This window comes from Haliaeetus albicilla, chromosome 2, assembly GCF_947461875.1.
Source record: "Haliaeetus albicilla chromosome 2, bHalAlb1.1, whole genome shotgun sequence".
Lineage (NCBI taxonomy): Eukaryota > Metazoa > Chordata > Aves > Accipitriformes > Accipitridae > Haliaeetus > Haliaeetus albicilla.
This window is the reverse complement of record NC_091484.1, coordinates 34379508-34395534: the sequence shown is the minus strand read 5'-3', so window position 1 is coordinate 34395534 and position 16027 is coordinate 34379508. Positions and strand designations below refer to the sequence as shown.

General features: G+C 45.6%; 1 long non-coding RNA gene across 3 annotated transcripts in view; it reads right to left on the bottom strand.

Annotated features, from left to right (window-relative positions):
• Positions 1-6971: 6971 nt before the first annotated feature.
• LOC138681977 (uncharacterized) overlaps positions 6972-16027 on the bottom strand; it is a 68060-nt gene continuing 59004 nt past the window's right edge. For all 3 annotated transcript variants that reach the window (XR_011322213.1, XR_011322211.1, XR_011322212.1), the window contains one exon: positions 6972-9480. This is a non-coding gene — a long non-coding RNA (uncharacterized lncRNA). The remainder of the gene's footprint in view (positions 9481-16027) is intronic.

The following is a 16027-nucleotide window of genomic DNA, read 5'->3' as shown; positions in this document are numbered from 1 at the left end:
CGGTCACTGCCGCCGGCTCGGCAGAGGGGCAGGGTGCTGGAGGCAACGTGCGGTGGGAAAACCCCACCCAGTAAGAGAGAAAAAAAGCCATGGGTTTGTTTCCCTAAACCCAGCTATAATAAGCGGAGCTTGATGAAATGTGCTGGGTGAGTGCATCTTGTATGCGGCTGTTTCTAGGGGAGCGATTTTCTTCTTTTTGCTTTTAATTAGCCAGGCTTAAATTAGCAGCATCTACTGTTGATATTTCTCCGTGAACAGCTAGAAGACTTTCAATCAGGGGCCTTATTAACATGCAAAAAAGTGATTTGTTTTGATTTCAGTCTGGAAGGGTTTTTTTACCCCCCAAGTTTCCACTTCAGTATCTTCTGCTCTAAACAAAGGCAAAATTACTGTGTCATGGCCATATAAGAGAGCTTGGGTTACCTGGGGAAAGAGGAAAGACTTGATGGAGAGTTTCAGAAACTCTCACCTGGTTTGGTATTTTTTCTGCTGTATTTTACTATGCTGAATCAACACCCTGCTGTGGGATCACAGGAGACTCACCCAGGCTGCTGTGCTCCCTCGCAGGGTAATTAAAATGAACACAATATAACTTTTTTTGCTTCCCAAAGGCACTAGGACTCTTCCCAGCTATCTCCTCCTCTCCCAACCTACAGTTTTGGACAGGAGGAAGGTACAAGGTTTTTTATTCCCTAATTCCTGAATCGCTTCATCAGTATATTTGCATTACTACATTCACACTGCAGGTGACTGATGCTGGTCTATGCACAGAAACACGCCCCCAACAAGCCTCCCACATGGCAGAGGGTTTCCTTGGATCTTGTTAAGAACACCAGGTCCAAGGTCTGTTTCCTTGCTCCAAAGTTTTCGGGCTGATGTGGCAGCAAACTTAATTTGTTCACTTCCCCAGTCTGGAAGTCTTTGGAGAGGTGCGGACATCAAGATTGAAACTGAGCCAAAATGGCGATGTGGGTGGTTGCGACCCGGTTTTGGGCTGTAGAGCATCAGAGGTCTCCTCCCCACCTTGCAACAGGGCGGTGGGATTTTGTCAGCCTCTTTGTAGGCTCTGTCCCTGTCTGTAGACCATGAGGTCTTTAAATCCGTTTCTATGAGACACCCAGACGGGGATGGTCAGGGCTTTTTATTATTACTTGTACAAGTGTTTAGAAAACCTTGCTGTGTGCCATAACCCCACTGCGCTATGTGCGATGCCTACACAGAGAAAGCTGGGGAAATGCTGAAGGAAAATCTCAAAAAGACCAAATTTCTTGGCCTTTTAAGCCCCCTTGGCACAGCAGGGGTGGTAGGAGAGCTGTGCCTGTCCATCCTATGCTCTTGCAGGAGGCACTCAGGGCACCCAGACCCTTGCCACTGCGCTGTGGGGGGAGGATGGTGTGGGCAGAAGTTTTGCTCTCCTCCACTTAATGCTGATTTTTCTAGGAAAAAATGCATTTTGAAGTGGTTTGGATTTTTTTTTTTTCCCTCTGAGAAAATCCTGGAGTTTTTCACTGTTAATCTGGGTTATGTTCAATAACAGAGTGTCTGACTTCTTCAATTAAACTGTTTCCAAATACGGATTTTTCCTTCTATGAATGTATGGGGAAAACTCAATTTTTTTCCTAACCAGATCTAATTATGAGACTCAGTGGATTCCATTCGTGTGCTTAAATAAGAAGAAGAGACCCGATTCTTCAGATGTAGGTTAAACTGATTGATGTCGGGTTTGAACAAAGCAGATGATTGTGAAAAGCAGTGACTTACACAGCATAAATCATCTGGTCTGGCACTATTTGCCTTAGGCCGGTTGTGTAATTACAAGTGTTGAGTAACAGGAGCACCTCATGCCTTATCTGATGTTCATACCAGCTCCCCAATCAGGTACACCTGCCAGAGGGGTATGTGGGGATATAAACTCAAGAAGAGAAAGGAGGTTATCCCAAATTAGAGTGAGAAGAGGACCTTAGCTAGGGAAAAGCTCCCCATGCTCCCCAAGCAAGGGGTGATGCCTTCAGCTGGGGACCTGCCTGCGAGGCCACGAGCCAGGCAGAAAGTCAGTCACCGAAGTGAAGTTTTGAGTAACCTGGAGACAGGACTGGTAAGGCAGACTGATGGACTGACGGACAGGTGGACAGGGGCTGTGGGACCAGCACACAGCGTGCCCAGGTGCTACAGCCCTGACTGCAGTCTGTGCTCAGGGACCACCTCCTCTTCAAAAAGCCTGAGAAGCAAAGGACTTGGATTCCCAAATATTGCCTTCAAAAAGAAGAGTCTTGTGACTGAGGGGGATAACAGCAATGCCTCTGAATGACATTTGCTTTTGCGGGTTGGAAGGACAGACTCTTGATGTGTGTTTTCAGTGTGCCTTTCTTTGACTGCAATTCCTCCTGTGTCCAGGGAATTGGAGCCCTGCGTGTCCCTGGAAATTAAAACAAAAACTGGCTTCAGTGGTATTTCCTGAAATGCGTTTTCATCTCATTGAATCTGTCCTAACAGCAGCCCTGAAGCATCCGATATTTCATTTTCAGCTAGTAGTGATCAAAAGCAACATCAGCAAGGAATAAATACACAAAGCCATGCTGTGGGGATATTAATTCACATGACAAGGCAATGCAGTTTGCTTTATTAAAAAAGAAAGCTCGCGTGAGGGTTTTCTTGGTCACTGACTATTTCTGTCACTATGAAACATCTGTATTTTGCAATCTGGTATTCTTCTGGAGCTTAGCTTTGAGGGAGTAAGGCTTCAGCTCCTGTGAACAAAGCTGCAGCCCCGGTGAAGGTGCCTGAATTTGTGGTGTGCGTGGGACAGGGGCAGCCAAGAGCAAGGGCTGAGCGGGGAGCTCGGCTGTGCTGTGCCGGAGGCATCTGTGTTAACGGTATTAGGCTGCTGGAAAGCTGCTGACTCATCCCGGCAGGGACGGGGAGGCTTTTTGGTGAACATCCCCCTTTCCCCAGCACAAATGTAGCTACTTTGTTTACAAAGGCAAAAAACCCAGCCCCAGCTAGGTGGGCTTTCTTTCACAGGGGTTAAAACAAGCCAACTCCACCCAAAGCTGCCCAGGACTGAGCCGCCTGTTGAAGTCCAGAGCATGGAAAGCTCATTTTGGCTGCCCTGGCCCTGGGGTTATTCTCACCTGGGTGCCAGAGCATGCACCACCTCCCACTGCAGGCAGCTGCTTGCACGCTCACCGTCGCATTGCTGGGGGGGGGGGGGCTGTGGGATTTCTAGGTTACTTTTCCCTGACAGCAGACACTTCTGCCCCGATGACAGGACGAGTGATGCTGTTCCCTCGGCACATGCTGTTGGGAGCAGTCACCAGCTCCCCTTCGCTTCCCTTGTCATTAAGCAGCAAAGACATTGCCATTTTGAATTCAAAGCTTGAAGACAGTATGCTTTTAATTCAAGTGATGAAACTAGAAGGGCTTTTTCAGCAAGGCAGCCGCCAGAATGCTATTCAATACTTTGGGGTTTAGGCTAGCTGAAAGTGGGAAGAGATCAAAAACCACTCCTGGAGGAAAAGAGCTGCTGCTTTTCACCAGAGAGTTATCGCACACTGCAGCTGACGTGGGAGATGCTGCCATTGTGTTACGGGTCTCTCTGGAGGTCCCTAAGGTAGAACAACAACAAAAGTTTATTTGGAACAATAAAATAATAAACTAGATATATTAAAATCTAGCAAAGGGAGAGGTTATGGAGAGCAGGAGTGCTTCCCCTGGAAACACCCTGCTGATGTGCAGTGGTTCCCAGGGCACGTGGGGATTTTTATTCTCCGAGAGTCTTCTGCAGCGTATCTCCAGAGCTGGGTAAGTGCTGGCCCACATGGCTGTTACTATGGAAACCAGTATTTTTACATCATAAAAAATAGTCATGTAAAACCCCTGTAGGTTGTCAGCGCTAAAGCCTTTTGCCGTTTGGCGAGGAATACGGCCAGATATCAGGCATGTGGAGAGAGCAGTGCCTTTTCCAGAGGACCATCCCGCTCTTCATCGGCTGAGGGTGGTGGGCACCTACATGCGTTTCGGTGGTCAGGGGAGGCTTTGGAGAGGGGAGCAGCTGGGTGGGTGCCCATCACTGCCCCCCTTCCCGGCAGGGCCCTGATTGCCACCTCGCTGCCTTTCCTGGCCTGCCCAAGGACTTTCTACGCCAGCTCACAGGGCTTGTTTTCTGGCACGATCCAAGCACTTCTCGCTATCGTAATGGGTGCAAGCTACGGGAATTTCTCAGCTTCTCCTGCAGAAATGTGCTTCAGCAGGGAGGGGTAAAACCAGCACAAAGAGCTGCCTCCTCAGACCTCCACCTGATCTGGCATCTCTGTGGCTATGAAATTCAGCCGGAGCTTTGGAAATGAAATGTAATTTGCAGTGTTATCAGCCGCTTCAGTCCATGGCTGCTATTCACACAGAGGAGCTGCTGGCTTTCCTGGCGAGCCCAGGGACACATGTGCTACCCCAGCCACACATCCCAAATGGCAGGGAGACCAGGGTAGAAAGAGTTCAGGCCATAAGACCCCTATGCAAAGGAAGGAATTAAAATACAGGTTTAGTCATCTTAATAACCACTTCACTAAAGGCATACAGGGGACAATGTATTTGGATGTTGAGTTTTGACATATGCCAAAGAGTTCTCTGGAACTGGGCGTTTCTTCCCAAACTGCCAAAATTTTTAACTGATGCCATGCACTCAAAATATTAATACAGACCTCAGGTCTCTTCCTCGTTCTGCTTTTTTGTGCTGTCCCAGGCCAGGAACGAACCAGCCCATCCCAAGCCCCTTCCCCAGACTCTGCGGACAGAGCAGCAGAGGGGGACAAAGCTGCAGTGGCACAGGGATGGGCGCCTGGTCCCAGCCTCCCTCCCAGCATCCAGCATAGTGCCCGTGTCCCCCTGGGAGCAGAGGAGTTTGCCTGGCATGAAGCAGGCAGCAGAGAGTGTCTGGCTGGGCTGTTCTGTACGTCTTTTTCAAAACGGTCTCTGTGGTGGTGAAAGCTGCATGCATTAAGCTTGCACACGTGGGCAGCTCTTTCCTGCTACTGCATGGTTGGAGGACTAAGTCTAATCAAATGCAACGTAAAAACTCATTTACTGAGGCATGTGTAACTAGTCTTGTTAAAGAACAGAGGCAACCATTTGTCAAAGAAGCATCATAATTTTTGGAATATACATAAAGACAAGGAGTATGACACAGCAAAGTCTCCGTTGCTTTGGCTTTTAAGCAGGGAGAATATCCTTAGAGAATGGGTTATAAAACTTCTCTGAGTAGTTTATGTGATCTTCAGAGACTGCTTACTCTCTTCCGTTGTTTACATCAACCTTTGAGTGAAATGGTTATTTAGCCTTACTTCATGATTTTTATGCTCTTTGTGGTGCCACTTCATTGCCCGATGGGGATGCTTTGGCCCCTTTTACATGCATGTTTGAGGCCTGACTGGGAGGACTCTGATTTTTCTAAAAATATGTATCTAATATATATAGACTTGCATTTGTGAACTGTAAAAAATCTGTCAGTCATTTACTACAGGGTGACCAAGCTAGGCATCACCAGGCACGCCTCACTGCAGAGCAATCACAGCAAATACATACAGGGCTATGGAAATCAAGTGCTGAAGTAGCACAACGTCTCTGCTGCCCAAGACCCACATTTCACAGCTGCTTCACCCACAGTGAGATAATGTCCACTCAGTGCCGTCAGCTGAGCGGTGCTTGCTCTCTGGCTCACGCTTTTGCCGTTGCCTTGCTTGCTGCTGCTGCTGGTGGGGTGGGCAGCTGTAGTGAGGCACACCGGCAATGTCCCTTCCCTCCCAACTCCTTTTTGTTTGTTCGTTTTGCCTTTTTTTTTCTGTTTTCCTGCTTTCTTTGCCACCAGCCATCTTTTTGCCACGTGCTGGATAAAGCACAAGTCCCACAGAAATTATTTCAAAGTGCCAAGCACAGAATAAATAGTCGGGAGTTTCATAGGTTATTTAATCTGATCAGCCTTCCTATCAAAATCCTACTTTGGTTTTTAAAACAGTAGCTGTGAACAAGCCCCTTTTCCTCCTCCTTAGCATCACCTCTTGCTCACTGTGTTAAGATGCCTGAAGACTGTTTCTGTATTTTCTCCCTCCTATTGAGAAGCTTTTATAGCACTGAAATAAAACCTGACTCAGGTTTGTGGGTACCAAAATTCAGTCCCACCTACTGTTTGCTTTGCAATGCTGCCTGAAATAGCATTTTAATTTCATATTAGTTGTTTGCCAAAGAGGAAGCCCAATTAAAGAGAGGAAAAAGAAATCCGTTAATGGCACTTTTCATGAGGAACCCCATGATAACAAAGCAGAGTGCATGCGAACCCAGAAAGTGAAAGATGCTGAGCCCTACTGTGCTTGTCAGCTTGGCTTTTGCATGCAGGGGAAAGAGAACAAAATTTACAAGGATGCTACTCTGAAGTGCTATGTGCACTGCTGGTGAGCCCAAGAAGGAAACAAAGACAGCCATTCAAAATAATTGAAGAACAGCCATAGTACTAAGTGGATGCACTGAGAAAATAAACCCATCAGATTTAGATTTTAAAGGGTTCAAGGGTGAAATGAAATATTATTTGCTTAAATACAAAAAGCACTTTCAGAATAACAACCCTTTAAAAATATCTCATAAGAGATTACAGCCCAGCATTTCGGCTTTGATAGACTTCACTCTTTTTTTTCTCCACTGCTGAGCACAGTGTTTTATTAGGATTATAAATTAGGCCTTTCAACAATTCTAATGGGGTATTTTGGGGGGTAAACTACCATTTTTTATAATAGTACACAACAAGGAGAAAGGATCTCGAAAGCACCAGAAAGCTCTCCAGGCATACCCACAGACTGCAAGGGCCTCCCATTTTGGGGGCTGCCCAGAAACCCAGCGAACCCCTGTTTTTCCAGCTCAGCAGCCAGAACTGGCGTTGACATGAACATGAACTGTAGGCGCTTATTTAAGAATAACACTCACACAAATTTATAACTCATATTGAACTATTTATTTTGTGCATTCACCTTTCACTGCAGCACATGCTAACATCAAGTACTTCTAACTGCTGAAGGGAGCAAACAGAAATTGCTTCCATCACCTGAAGCTGATGGTTGGCTATTCAGCCTGCAATCCACCTCACAAAATGACACGATCAGGCTCCTTAATGACAAGCAGGAGTGCTTGACTTTCAGTAGCAGTGCTACATTATGGCATGCATTAATTTGCTAGGAAATCACTTTAGAAGAGCATAAACTGTGATGGATGCAAGTTAGAAACAGGGAGTACAATAAATGCCCCAAAAGTACCTCCGAAGTGTGATGTTCCCGAGAAATTCTTTAACAAAGGGAACTGAAAATGACCTGTCTCCACATATCATACTTGGAGAAGTATGGAAGTAGTCTATCAGGTCACCTGGCAGTGGATATTAAGCATTAACCTATTTCAAATGTTATGCGTATTTACCAACAAAGCTGAGTAGGTGAAACAGGTTTCTGGCTCTCAATAGAAGATGAAATTGTGTTTAGTTCTATATATGAATAGCTGCTACGTAAACCGGTGTGTACAGGCGTTACTGGGGTTATTTCATTGTTGCCTCCTGTTTCTAAAGAATTGTGTAATTTACCCCATGAAACAAACCCTGGAGTGAAAGGTATCGAGCTTTAAAACAAGGTTATAATGAACAATGAGACTACCACACAGAGCACACGGTTTGTGTTAGCAGAAAACAAGTTTAATAAAACAGACTTGCCTGTTAGGTTGACAGATTCATACTCCTCCTTGCCATAGTGCCTGAACTAGAAATACAGTCTTGCTTTTCCTCTAATCAATGAAAACAACCCAATGCTAGCCTGCATCAACAGGTTGCCCTCTCCTAATGTATGAGTGAGCCTCCCATACATCTCTTATGTTGCTGTGGACCTTTTGCTATGGAAGGAATTCAGGGTTACTTCTGTAGGAAGCCCACCTGAATAGAAAGATTAGGATGGGTCTAATGTAACCACCTTTGTCTCCTTTCATTTGCATTTCCAGGCTGTCCCATGCTATTTCTGATCTTGTGTATATCCTGAATCTCCCCTACGTCTATCTCCCTGCCAGCAATCATACATCCAGGATGGTATTTAAGTCATTTTTACTGGCAGCTTCAATCAGATGAATTAGGATAATGAAGAAAACTTAAAAAAATCCCTCATCAGTTCTGTTACCTTTATTGTTTGCTTTGAACATTTCTCCACTCTTTGCTTTAGACATTTCCAGTGGTTTATGTCATACAAGAGAACAGCCAGCCAACACCCACCTAAGAGCATATAGCTACACTATCTTGGGGGGTGGGAGGAAGGGAAAACCCACCAGAGGAAACCCCATCCCAAGTCCAAGGGCAGATGGCTGCTTTCAGAGATCAAAACTGAACAGTGTTTCAGTTTGACTTAAGGGATTGTATACGGCCATCAGCTTTGTGCTGACCTCTGTGAACATGATCCGGGTTTGGTGGAAAGCACTCTGCTGTAACCCACTCCCCTCAAACTAACATCATGCTGGTGTTGCAGTGCAAGGGAAGAGGCAGGGAAGAGCCTGCGTTTCAGACCTGAAATGCATGGCATATGTTACAGGCCACTCCAGACAGGGTTAGTTTGAGTGTGCTTCGCTGTCCCTCTATGCCTAATGATTTATGAGGGGCTGCTTAAGCAATGCAAAATCAAACGTTTTCTCTATTTTAAGGACAGCAGCTGTTCGTACCACTTCTGGACAATCCCACTGTTTATTTTTGGTGCTTCTTCATTCATTACAACACACCTAAGGCTGTTTTAGTGTCATTTCCAAGGAGTCTGGCTTTTTTCCTGGTATGTACAGCATCTTTTACAGAGAACATGTGATCAGGTGTCTAGATACGTAAGGGATCAGGACTAGTCACAGGCAAGGACCACAGACATGACTGTCAGGGAGAAATACACATGGAACACGCAAAGGGTTTTTGTTTGGTTTTTTTTTTACTATTTGCCACAGCTTAATAAAAGTTACCCGTTCCTTAACATTCACACTGCATGCAAACAGGCAGTGACCGTGTTGCTGACAGCACTGCCCCGTGCCTGCTGAAGCTCTGCTCTGCACTGCACAGCAAGGCAGGGTCTCGGGGCCAGACCCACAGAGATATTTAGGGGCCTAACTTCTATTTCAGACTTCAGTGGGAGGCTGGTGCCTAAATAGGAGTTGAGCACCTGATTACCTTTGCAGGTCTGGGCTTGGGCAGAGGCAGCCAGGAGGTGTTCCACATCCCCTGCCTGCCCGCGGGAACCTCTGCTCCTCTCTGGCCGGCGGTCGAACCGTGGTGCGGTGCGACCCTGGTGTTGTGAAGTAGCCGTTCTCCGACTGGTGACGGCCTGATTCACAACACCAGCTGCTGCACGGCACCTGAGGGGTCCCCCGGACGGGGTCACCGCCGCCGGGCTCCTCCGTGCTCTGCCCTCCTCCGGGGTCCATCTTCCACACCACCGCGTGCTGGAAAGCAAAGTGACAGGGTTAGGTCCATCGATCCCACAGACCCCTGCCTGTTTAAAATACAAAAGTGCGAAGGGTGTATGCCTCCAAGGAAAAAAAAAAAAAGAAATAAAAGTGGCAAACTGGCTCTGCATTCAAGATCTACTGCTTCGCAGAGGTGGCCCCTGCAGAGCGATGCGGTAACGTGTACAGCTGCGCTCTTGCTATTCATTTCCTGCGCTCATCTCAGGAGGGTTGGAGGCTGGCAGGTGGGGGAAGCAACCTAGAAATTCAGCCAAGCCCTCAGAGACACAGGAGAAACAGGCTGCTTTTTCACAGATCCCAGGACGTTGTCAAAAGGAGAGCGGTGCCCCAGGGGCCACGTGGCTTCCCGAGCGCGATGCTGCCATTAACCCTCACGCCTGCACCCTGTGCGCTCCCTCTGAGGCGGGTGAGACACCAGCACGTGCGTGGTCCGTTCCCAGAAGTTGCCCAGTGTGGGGGCATTCAGGAAGGTGCCCCCACCCCACAAAAGTCCTGCTGGGACCAATGAATGTCCCAGTCTGCAGGCCCTTCGTTCCCCTCCGAGGCACCCATCCCTCAGGAGCTCGCAGAAGCTGAGGGACACAATCCGCTGCTGCCCAGGAAAGCTGATCCTCTTTTAAAGCCACAGGGAGTTACGGATTCTGGGGCTTTTGTGTTGCTCAAGGGGAAAAAAAAAAAAATCTCCCTCGCCTGCATAGGGCTGACAGTGGTGAGCATGCTGACCACGGTAGCCTGCACGCAGCGTGCCTCTTGGGCAGCACGAGAGAGTTCAGTGTTGCAGTGCTGCGGCACTACAGGAACGGCTCTCGGGAGAGCACAGGTCCAGGCAGTCCTGCAGCTTTTCAAGCAGACAAAAAAACGTGGAAGCGAACACAGGCTTCTCCCCAATTCCCCTCAAAATGCTGCACGGATGGTACAATTGACCTGCTTGAAATAGTCAGGTCACTCTTCAGGGGTTACCAACAACTCCTTTTGGGGCTAATTCATCTAGGCACATGCAAAAAATAAGCAAATAATAAACTTCATCCTATGTAATACAGACTTTCCTCAGCAACCAAAACCTAAAAGAGTTTCTGTGAATCAGCTTGGAACTATCCCTGGGATGAGGACCCATTGCAGGAGTCCTTAAGCAAACCGGACAAAAAAAGTGATGCAAAGCCTAGCAAACCTCCAGGGAGAAACTGCTGGTTTTTAATAGTTCTCCTGAAATGGGTTAGATGTGGCGGCAAAAATTCTGACCTTGCTGACAAAGGAAGTGTCCCCCCAACCGTGCCCACTGCCCAATTTAGTCCGAAGGAAACTTCATGCACCGTCTTCCCCTGCAGAGAAGGGAGACAAGGTCACATTTAGTCCCTGGGCAAAAGAGCGATTAACATATGCACTAACAGAAGACGTCCCAGAGAGACAGGTTATGCAATTTAGTTGCTGTAGGAAATGGAGCTAAATTTCTTGACACCTGTGCATGTGTGTACACTTGTAAAGTCTAAGTCATGTTGTACTACAGAGCTTTTATTTAAAGAGCAGTTTCTGGAATTTTAACACATTGAAAATACCAATGTATTTATATTTTATGCGTATCTATTATTCAGCCTTCAACCCTGAAAGGAAGAGCCTGAAAGCTGAACTTGTGTTGTGGCTGGTGCTGATCAATGGTGACACGATAATGCCAGGTGAAGGTGAATCGTCTCCCCTGAGCAGATCTTTCACCGTGTTGGTGGCACTGAGTACACTTGACGAAGCACATTATGTCACACACAGAGTAATGCCAAATACTTTTTGTATGTTCTCTGTTCCCTGGGAACACTAAAGTCTGCCACCAGTACTGTGGGTGGGAAAAGAAAAACAAATGATACGAGCCTTTTTCAAGGTTGTTTAAATCCTTCTGAAACCTTTCATGCAATCTGTGCTGAAGTATATCAGACTACTTAAAAAAAGCAGGCTACTGTATATGCATTGCTTGCTCCCTGAAGAAGCCAATTTAAAAGCCTTTTCAAGTAAATACCAGTATTATATGTTGTACAAGTGAGAAATGAGCATTTACTCTAAGGCTTTCTCTCCTCTTAATGTACCAGAGATGGAGGTTGGTTTTCTGCTTCTTTATGCCCTCAGCCAAAGAGTCTGATGTAGTCTTAGAGTATGCCTGAGCTGAAATTTTAATATTCTCCCATTGTTACTTAGTATGATTTTATTCACTCATCTATTGGCAATAGGTTTCATGTTCTTTAACACTAGGTGCTTTGAAAGCTTTCTTATGACACCTGAGTAACTAGCAGCTAGGGAACTGCATTCCCCCATGCCATCCCACCGGCTGGGTCTAGAAGCCCTGAGGAAAACCACCAAAACCAAATATTTATGTTAGGATGACACTAGTGCATTATGAGAAGAATCTCATCTCTTATAAATTGGAAAATAAACTTCTCAGTTTGGGGGAAAAAAAAACCCAAACCCACAAAAACCTCAATAATGCAGATAATCCTGCCTAGGAATTAGCATTTTTTTTATATTTAGAAACAGGAAAGTGCAACGAGAAACTGTGCCAACAAGCTGTTTTGAATTTCTGGGCAGTAAGCAGGACTCAGGTGCAGAGTCAGTGCAGGACTCGGGACATCAACTGCAACCCCACCCCACAAGGTTATTACTGCCCTTAATATCCCATGCAAATAGATTTCCTTGCTTTCACAGCAGTCTATTAATTCAGCCCTCTTGTCTGGTACATCTTTATCCTCTGCAGGTTAATCCTGCCAAATTCCTTTGCTGTAGTACATGTCACACAGCATATAATATCCAACAATGCAATTTTGCTAATCCTGTTTTATCAGCTTTGTTGCCCTGTCTGGTCAATCCAATAGCGAAAAACTGCACATAAGGTTTTTGCCAAGATTTCCCTCTCTTTTGCCCCCCCCCCCCTTGTATGGTTTCAATTAAATGGTTTGAGAGCAGAACATAGCATTTGGATATCCGCCAATGTCCTTCAGAAGCAGAATGTCAAGGCATTTAATTATATAGGTCTCCCAATTCTTTCAGGCGCCCCACCTACCCAGTCAGCCGAATTTACTAAATGCAAGTGTAAAAAATCAGCTCAAATCTCTTTTTAAAACACTCTCCACGCATTAAGGACTTGAAGATGGCTGAATAGCGATATATTTATCGCCCATTATCTTACTAAAAGATTAAACAAATGAGTAAAGACTGTCTCATTAACAGTTCTTTGTTGTCTTGTTTACTGTTTAGTGGACTCATTAACATTAATTATTAGAAGAGGAACACCAATTATTGCAATAACCTTTGTCAAGCCTAGGAAACTGACTGCTAAACAGCAAACGGATCCATGTTTATCAGGTAGGATTTGCATGATAGAAAGAAGAAAAAGAAAGAAGAAAAAGTAAAGACCCCCGAAATCCTCGACGTTGCTCGAGGCAGCAGAGATCCAGTGTCGCTTGTTAATTCTGGCATCAGCAGAACATCCTGTTCGAGACCTCTGGACAGAGAATAAAAGGGTAAGTAAATTCTGAGCTTAACTCCACAAGACTTGCTTACCCAGCTCTACGTGGCGAGATGTGAACAAAGGGATCCCTACTTCCTCTGGCGCTCACCAGGCTGTATTTATTACACTAATTATTTTAACGCAGGGAACAGCCCTTTCTCTCGTCATCAGCGCAGTGCATATGCTTGTATAAATATAACGCAGACTGCAGTATCGATTTCAGGTTTCTCCGTCAACATGCTGCTAGAGCTGACTGCTTTACTGCCTCAGGTGAAGGGCATTTTTACACTGTTTGTTACAAGATATTATGGCTTGGGCTCCCCACTCCTCCTCCTCCTCCCTCAGATTTCTTTTTCCTTTTGAGAAAACCAATCCCAGGTGGAGATCTCCTCCTCTGCTTGAGCAGAGATTCAATGCTGTATCAGTATTTTAAACACACCATATATTTCAGCAGCTCTGGCAGGAGTTAAATATCAGCAGTAGTACATCCATTATTTAAAATACCGTGAGGAAGAAGGCTGAGTCACTTAGCTGGATCCGTCACCTCTGACACTGTTTCTCAGCCTAAATACAAGTGCCAGCCTGTGCCCAAGAATGAAATGAACCTTTTCAGAAGGACCCTGAGCCAAATCCAGGGCTCATAAGATTATGTTTATATACAAATAGAAACAAGGGCAGCTAAGCGCTGCACTTTTTGCAGATGCTTCCACAGCCACATGCTGTGAGCTACTGAGAGCGAATACACAGATCGCTCCTTACACCAGCCAGGTTTTAAAGAAAAAGCCCTTGCAATTTCTGAAAAGCTGCCCTGCGACGGCTGCCCCGTGCTCAGCATCACCAGGAGCCTTCCTCTTCATCCCACAGCCCCACCAGCACGGTCCACCAACACCTTCCCCCCGTAGCACGTCAGCTCTGCCCGGATCTCCCTGCTAATTAAAATGTGAAACAATTAAGCTGTTTGCTAAATTGGTGATTCTGGCCCTACAGCCTCCTGGCCAGAGAGAGGTCCGCAGGGACGGTGTAGCCTGTTACTTCGGCATGAATTTGTGCTGACAGGACAGTCCATCCGTCTTCACGTCTTTAGACAGCTGTGCTTACCTAGCAGAATGTAAACATCTCTGAACTTTGCTTACTGGATAAAAGGAAGCATTAGTTTCCTATTGCATTTCCTCCTACAAGATCAATCATACACACGGGCTAGACACAGCATCCCTATGTTTGTAATTAATCTCGTAAAGGAAGAACATCTCCTCTCAATCGATTGCTGTATTTGTATGCAGCCTTCCTGCCAGAGATGGAATAGAAGAAGAAAATAAAAGCCGGTAGCAGAATAATAATCAGCTGATCCCTTAATAAAGACTGCTATGTGCTATATATGCACAGCAAGATGCCTTTTTAGTGAGCTGATTCTCTGTTGGAAAAATCACCTTGTAATCAATGTTGATCATTAACACTGGGGACTTCGGGATTGCTTTTTAGATGTTCTGATAGAGGGACTCTGTTTCATCATGGTGAAATTCAAAAAGATTTTCTGGCTTTTTGCTGATGTTTTCACCAAAACAATACATGTGTACTTCAAAATATTCTTCCAGATGCTTTACAGTCTCTTCCTAAGTCTTACCGATTGCAGACAACAAAACTGACCACCACACGGTTCGTACACTGTCCTGTTTGCACCCAGGAGACTCCTTCCCACCAACACACCTGCTCACCATGAAGGACATATCGTTCGCATTTCCCTTACTGTCTGTGGGAATGTTTAAAATCCAGGCTAAGGAAATATTTGTTAAAAAACGAACCAAACCCCCCACACCACAACCTGCTAGATCATCTACTTTATGAAGAATAATTTCTTGCCCTCTCAGGGAAAGAGGTGCGTGCAAAGTTACTGCTCTTCTGAGGCCGACTGAGACTCAAATTAGCGGGCAGTGCGACCCGAACGCAGAGTGCTTAAAAAAAACAAAAGGGAAAGCAAGAGCTCTTCAGCTCAGTTCCTAGGACCCAGGCCTGACTTGCTACTGTTTTAGATCTGTCCGTTTCATTGCACAAAATGCATTGAGCTCACTGACATTTACATTGGGCCGCTATGTTCTTCATAATGAGAAAATAAATAGTCTCCAAGACATGTTTAGATGAAACGTACAGTTCTGATAGGCACCGTACTAGTCTAGGGTGTCACTGTGCATTTTGATTTAAAGCAGTAATATGAAGATTTGCTTGCTCAATGCAATACTGAGACAAGTTGGAGCCTTTCCCCCATTAACTGAGTAGCAGCAGGACAGGGCTGCTACCGTTCATGACTGACCTCACTCTGTGGTACTTCACACAACCTGCTTCACAGGCTTGGAGATTAGAGTCTAATGCTTATATGATCAAATATTCAGAAGTATTGAACTGTACAGGTCTGGGAGGAGGAAGAAAACCCCATACATTTTAAGAAACTGATTTACAACAATAGAGAACTGTGCAAGTAAAACAGCACTTTAAAATAAAATGCAAGCGTGGTATTATCTACCTGATTGCCAACACTACAGCCACATCGGCAGGGCCTGTGAAAACCTGGAAGTGTCCTGCCCACCGGTATCCTGCCACTGGAGCAGGTAACAACGCCGTCCTTGCTAAATGCTCTGCTGCAGTACAGCCTCTTCAGGGACAGAGGCTGATGGTTTTTATTTTGTACTGTTCCTTTTTAATTTAAACACCTTTTAGCTCTAGAAAAATTAAAGTTTTGCCTCAAAGGAAAAAGGATCTCAAATATGCACAAAATACTTCAGTGTACCGTTTTCTGTCAGTGTACTTAAATAATGCAGCCTTCATTTAGATATATATGTGATTTTCATACAGAATTGGATGCCAACGCCTCCATTTTAGAAACTCTTTATCAGAAAATACTCACATCTACGTGATAATGAGCTGGTTTTCATCTGGCCAATCTATGGCCTGTTACCAGATTGCCTGTTCGTTGTTTGGAGGACTTACCAGCAAAACCAAGTGACAAATCACCAGTTTGAATCTTTCCTCCTCTATTTACCTGCCCCC